This window comes from Helianthus annuus, chromosome 17, assembly GCF_002127325.2.
Source record: "Helianthus annuus cultivar XRQ/B chromosome 17, HanXRQr2.0-SUNRISE, whole genome shotgun sequence".
Taxonomy (NCBI): domain Eukaryota; kingdom Viridiplantae; phylum Streptophyta; class Magnoliopsida; order Asterales; family Asteraceae; genus Helianthus; species Helianthus annuus.
In genome coordinates, this window is record NC_035449.2 from 164,796,764 (window position 1) to 164,804,127 (window position 7,364).

The window sequence follows — 7,364 nt, forward strand, 5'->3', positions numbered from 1 at the left end:
ATAATCATGATTTTTTTACTTTTTATTTATATTACATTTTGCAACTATTCATCATGCTTAAGTAGATGGAAAAAAATTGAAAAAAAAAGTTAATTACACAGATAGTCCATATGGTTTATTAAAAGTAACACCTTTAACTACCAACTTTTTTGTAACATGTTAAGGTTTTGTGGTTTCATTTTTGTAACACTTTGAGGTATTAAGGCCAACTGACATTAAAATTTTTGTTAAGCTTGAATTAAATGACTGTTTTACACATTAATAACCACAGAGACCATATATGTAAATGTTAGAAAATGAGTTTCTTTGTTTGCAAACAAATATTGATTATCACAATAATTTTCACAAACTAAGAGTCATTATCAACGATTGTTTTTCATTAATCATTATAGATTCAAATGGTTTACAAACGATTGATTTTACAGAATCCCTCAGCTGATCACACGAAACAAATCAGTTCATACAAGATAAAAACTAAGTGTGTGTGATAAATATATTACTAACATGTGTGATCTATTTATACAAGTACGAAAGCTCTGTTCAGTAATCAACTGATGTCACCCTGATAGTGAAATCTAACATTCCTAAAAGAAAAGATTCTTAGATGTTTGCAAACATGAGCAACCTTATCATTTGTTCTAGGGTATACTAAAGCACTAATAAATTAAGTACTGTTACATTGAGTAAACATTGTTTAGGCTATCCGCTGTTGCAGTTGTCCAAACATCTGTTTGACCTAACAAATGTTTGGTCTTCTTCAACGGACCTTGGCTTGATCAGGGCTACGGGTCTTCAACATATGCTAGCCTTAAACAGTTGTTGTACTCTTGAACAGCAGTTCCAAGTATTCATCGGATGTTTGCCATGCTTTTGAATAGATGTTCTGAATAGGTGTATAAGATTCACTATCTTTGGGGAGAGATTGGTTCAGTCTTTGCTTATTTCTTGATCCGTGAATCATGTTATGGCTCTTGGATATCTTCTGTTCTTTTGTTGGTCAAATAATCCCCCCTAGAACCGATGATGCCATAATAGACTTTTATTGGATCAATTTTTATTCCTCTTCTTCAACTTATCTTTGACTTGAGCTTTGAAGTTTTTTCTCAAATCTTTCCGATAGTGAATCATCAACATCCCTTTCAAGTGGAAGATCCAGTAGATCTTCAATTTTAAAGCTCATAATGTTGTTCATTAAAGTCTTTTTCACTTCCCCATTTGCTCTAACCAGAGTCAATTCATGGTTGGCTTTGTCAGCATACCACTTTTGAATTTTTGAAGCAATGAGGTATGCTGGTAGTGATGTTATTGGAAAAGTTGAAGGGATTTGCATTCCCTTGACTTGATCTATTGGATCAGCTTGATTTACATCAGGAAGTTCATAATGAATCATGTTTTTTATCCCTTCCTTCAAGATGTCTTCTTCAAATCTTTTGATTTTGTCTTTTAAAATGGCTTCTCACCAATGAAGAGGCTTGACTTGTAGATGGGAGTTCAGGTCTGATAGCCTTTGATCTGATAGGTAAGTCTTCATAATTTGGCTTTCATGGGACTGAGGGATCTTTGGCTCTTAAAGCTTCAATTTTCTTGTAAGTTGCCTTGATTGTTGGATCATCCCATTTTGCCATTGATTTCATAGTGCCATAGTTGGCAACCACTAACTCTTCTTTCATTCTTGTTAGCTCAACTGCTTTCATGCCAACAGGTTTCCTACCTGCAGCCTAGTTGGGAAGAGTGGGTTTAATACTTGGATTGAGTTTCATCAGCTCTATTATGGCTATTTCTTCCACTAGAGCCTCAATAGACCATCAAGTAAATTGAGCATTCGAAGCTCTGTAGGGCTTATTCTTCATGATGAAGTCCAGATAGTCTTCTCTTAGATCCTTTTTGAGACTAGGGTTGCTAACTGGTTCATGAGATGCCTTTGGACTTACCTCTTTAGCAAAGTCTTGAAGTCTGTTCACTTTTGTGAACTCTACAGATATGATTTTCTGAGCCTTCTTATCACTTTTACCCTTGCTTTTGAAAGTAGCTATCTTCTCAGCCTGCACAAGTTTCACCTCAAGGTATTCATATACATATTTGGGCTTTTGATACCTTTTGAGGGATGGAAAGGTAAGTTGGCTAGGGTCAGTTGTGGAATAGAAAGATTGTATCTCTTTCGATACATTTTCTAATTCCAGTGGATCAAGGATATTAGGTGTGGACGTTGTGGCAGTTAAGGGTGAATGAATGGTAAGTGTAGTAGTAGTGGTGGTGTAAATGTGAGATGTAGTGGTAGTGGTGGTTGTATGTATATCAGATTCATCGGGAGTTTCTCCATCACCTTCTTAAACAATTAACTTAATTCTCCTGGACCTTGTTGGTAATTTTTGTGTTTTTGGTGTTTGGTGGTGGTTGTGAAGGTAATGTGGTTGGCTTTTTCTTCAGAAGTCCTTTGGGGGATTTTGGACGTGTTTGGATATTTTTAACCTCTTTTGTCACTTTTGTAGTGGCAACGGATGTTTTGGCAGTGGAAGTGGTGATCATTTGAGTGATAGGTGGAATAATGGTTTTGATAGTTGTAGCAGTGCTTTGACTAACCTATGTTGGAACCTCTGTTAAAGAACCTTTGTTATCTTGGATTTCTTTTCTTTTTAAGATCTCATGCACTGTGATCTGCATATTTGCTTCTCTTGTGTCTTTCCTCTTTTCCTTTTCTACTACCTTGGCAATTTCTTCTTTTCTTTCCTTTTTAAGAGCAACATTAATTGTCAGGAATTTTTCCAGCCCTTTTGACCAAAGGTGGAAGCTTCCTCATGCATTCTTCTATCTCCCCCTTTATAGCATCATCGTATTTTAGGAGTGTTAGAGCTCCACCAGGGTTATCAAATATAAAGTATTTATATTTTGTGCCCTACTATGGTGGATCCTCCTATCAAGCGTATCGAGCTGTACCTTAAGGGCTTGGTGCCAGAAATTAAAAGCCACGTAACCTCAACTAATCTTGGCACCATTCAACAAGTCGTCAAGTTGGCTCATCGTCTCACTGATCAGGCAGTTGAGTAGAACAGGCTGCCCAAGCGTATTAGCGCTACTACTTCTGATGCTCCCAATGATAATAAGCGCAAGTGGGATGGAAATTTGGGTAAGGGTTCTGCTTCAGCTCAATCCCAGCAGAGAAAGACCGACGAGTACAGGAGCCCCAGTCAGCAGTCTTCTGGGAACCATGGTCAGAGTGGGTACAAGGGAAATCACCCTAAGTGCAATCGATGTAATCTGCATCACAGCGAGCAGTGCAACAAGGGTCTTTGTCAGAGATGTCACAAGCTGGGTCATGAAGCCAAAGATTGCAGGAGCCTACGTCCTGCAAATGAGAATCGCCAACAACAACAAGCTCCACTAAACCACCAGCAGCAGCAACAGCAGGGCAATAGAGGATGCTTTCAGTGTGGCGCTGAAGGCCACTTTAAGAGGAACTGCCCCCAGCTGAACTAGAATTAGAACAACAACCAAAGAAACGGGAACCACAATGGAAACAACAACGGAGGCAACAACGGAGGTAACAATAATTGCAATGGCGCCCAAGGTCGGATGTTCGTGATTGGTCAGGGTGAAGCAAGGAACGATCCCAACGTTGTGATGGGTAAGTTTCTTCTGGATGATTTCTTTGTTACTGTTTTATTTGACTCGGGTGCCGATACTAGCTACGTGTCCTTAAAAGTTAGTCAGATGCTTAATCGTACTCCAACACTTTTGAACACCAAGCACATCGTAGAGTTAGCAAATGGTAAAAGTTTAGAGGCTACACATGTAGTTAAGGGTTGCAAGCTTGTCCTTGCCGATCAGACCTTTTCTATCGACCTCATTCCTATCGTTCTTGGTAGTTTTGACGTTGTCATTGGGATGGATTGGTTATCTCAACACCAAGCGGAGATTATTTGCAAGGAGAAAATCGTCTGTATCCCTCGTTCTGATAGAGAACCCCTCGTGATTCGTGGCGACAAGAGCGGTGCTGTTGTAGGCATCATCTCTTTCCTTAAGGCCCAGAAGTGTTTGCGAAAGGGCCACACCGCTATCCTAGCCCTCGTTTCTGATTCATCCGCGGAAGAAAAGAAGATAGAAGACATTCCTATTGTGCACGACTTTCCAAAGGTATTTCCTGAGGAATTACCTGGTCTTCCGCCTCATCGCCAAGTTGAGTTTCAGATCGAGCTAGCTCCTGGAGCAGTGCCCATAGCTCGAGCACCTTATCGTCTAGCTCCATCAGAACTTGAAGAACTGTCCACGCAACTACAAGAACTCTTGGAAAAGGGTTTCATACGTCCTAGCTCTTCGCCTTGGGGAGCTCCAGTATTATTTGTGAAGAAGAAAGACGGTACCTTCAGAATGTGTATAGACTACCGCGAACTCAACAAGGTGACCGTGAAGAATCGTTATCCTCTTCCATGCATTGATGATTTGTTCGACCAGTTGCAAGGGTCGAGTTATTACTCTAAGATTGATTTGAGATCGGGCTACCATCAGTTGAGAGTCCGAGAGGAAGACGTCTCCAAAACAGCATTCAGAACTCGTTACGGCCATTATGAGTTTCTGGTTATGCCTTTTGGATTAACGAATGCACCTGCAGTCTTCATGGATCTCATGAACCGAGTGTGCAAGCCTTACTTGGATAAGTTTGTCATAGTGTTCATTGACGACATCCTGATCTATTCTAAGAGTCAGGAGGAACACGAGCAACACCTGAGGCTTATTCTGGAACTTCTTCGAAAAGAGCAGTTGTATGCCAAGTTTTCGAAATGTGACTTCTGGCTTCGTGAAGTCCACTTTCTAGGCCATGTGGTAAACAAGGATGGAATTCATGTAGATCCATCCTAGGTTGACTCAATCAAGAACTGGCCTGCACCCCACACACCAACAGAAATCCGCCAATTCTTGGGTTTGGCAGGGTATTACAGAACATTCATCAAGGATTTCTCAAAGATTGCGCAACCTCTCACTTCACTGACTCAGAAAGGTGTCACCTATCGTTGGGGTGACACACAGGAGTTCACATTTTAGTACTTTAAAAGATAGACTTTGTAGCGCACCTATCCTCTCCTTGCCTGACGGCACAGATGATTTTGTGGTTTATTGCGACGCTTCCATCCAATGACTTGGTTGCGTGTTGATGCAACGTGACAAGGTCATTGCCTACGCATCGCGCCAACTTAAGGTTCACGAAAGGAACTACACTACACACGATCTGGAACTGGGAGCAGTTGTTTTCGCGCTTAAGATATGGAGACATTACCTGTACCGTACCAAGTGCAGCATTTACACCGATCACAGGAGTCTCGAGCATATCTTCAAGAAAAAGGAGTTAAACATGCGTCAACGCCGATGGGTCGAACTCTTGAACGATTACGAATGCGCGATCAAGTATCATCCGAGCAAAGCCAATGTTGTGGTCGACGCCCTCAGCCGAAAGGATACTATACCTAAGCGTGTACGTGCGTTACAGCTTACCATTCAATCCAACCTTCCCGCTCAGATTCGCGATGCTCAGGTTGAAGCATTGAAAGCAGAGAACATCGGGGTTGAGTCCTTACGAGGATCGAGGCAGCGGCTAGAACGAAAGGAAAACGGCGCCTACTATCTTAACGGACGCATCTGGGTTCCACTGTATGGAGACCTACATGAGCTTGTGATGGATGAAGCGCGTAAGTCTCGTTACTCAGTACATCCTGGTTCGGATAAGATGTACCATGATCTCAAGACTACATACTGGTGGCCTGGTATGAAAGCCAGCATAGCGACCTACGTCAGTAAATGCTTGACTTGTGCTAGGGTCAAGGTCGAATACCAGAAACCATCAGGCCTACTTCAACAACCAGAGATACCTAAATGGAAATGGGAGCAAATTTCCATGGAAATTTCGTTACTGGCCTGCCCAGATCTCAACGTGGAAATGATACCATTTAGGTGATCGTGGATCGACTGACCAAGTCTGCACATTTTCTGGCCATCAAAGAAACGGATAAGTTTTCTACTCTAGCAGACATCTATCTGAAGGAAGTGGTGTCAAGGCACGGAGTGCCAACCTCCATTATATCTGATCGTGACGCGCGTTTTACCTCTGAACTGTGGCAAGCTATGCACAAGTCTTTTGGCTCACGTTTAGATATGAGCACCGCTTATCACCCACAGACGGATGGGCAATCTAAACGCACCATCCAGACCCTTGAAGACATGCTTAGGGCATGTGTAATCGATTTTGGTAACGGCTGGGAAAAGCATCTCCCGTTAGTGAAATTTTCATATAACAATAGTTACCACACCAGCATCCATGCCGCTCCATTCGAGGCATTGTATGGACGCAAGTGCCGATCACCTCTTTGCTGGGCAGAAGTTGGTGACAGTCAAATCACTGGCCCAGAACTTGTAGTGGATACAACAGAGAAGATTGCTCAAATACGACAACGAATGGCGGCAGCTCGTGACCGTCAGAAAGGCTATGCTGATAAGCGAAGAAAGCCACTCGAGTTCCAGGTTGGAGATCGAGTGCTACTCAAAGTCTCACCTTGGAAAGGTGTAGTGCGTTTTGGCAAATGGGGCAAACTCAACCCGCGATACGTTAGACCCTTCGAAATCATCGAGAAAATTGGCAAGGTCGCCTACAGGTTGAATCTACCTGAAGAACTCAGCGGAGTTTACAATGTTTTCCACGTGTCAAATCTGAAGAAGTGTCTGTCAAATGAGACCCTCATAGTTCCTCTCAAGGAGCTCACTATCGATGACCAGCTGCGATTCGTCGAAGAACCAGTAGAGATTACAGATCGAGATATTAAAATTCTCAAGCGCACCAGGATACCTCTTGTCCGAGTTCGTTGGGATTCCCGTCGTGGCCCAGAGTACACCTGGGAACGAGAAGACCAAATGAAACTCAAGTATCCCCAGCTGTTTAAGAAATGTACAACCACTACTGAGGCTAAAGCTACTGCAGAATTTCGGGACAAAATTCCAAATCAACGGGGGGATGATGTGACACCCCAAGAAAACTAGGAAACCAACGCAACTTAACTAGCTTCCTCAATAACCACGTGCTAAATTTCGGGACAAAATTTTCTTAGCAGGGGGAGAATGTGACAACCCTCAAAATCCCATGTATTCCGTACAATTTATTATTGATAATTAAAGTGTTTGACGACTGTGTGGAATTACTTAACTGCTTTCTGATATCTGTGTTATACTTACATGTACTTGTTAACATACTATAGTGTACAGAGAAGTCATTAAATAGTCCGTTATGCTTTCCTGAGTGTTGAAAATTAAAAACGTTACAAAAATATATATGTATGACACTTTACGGATTAATTAAACACTTTAACGGAACAGTGTCAAACCGA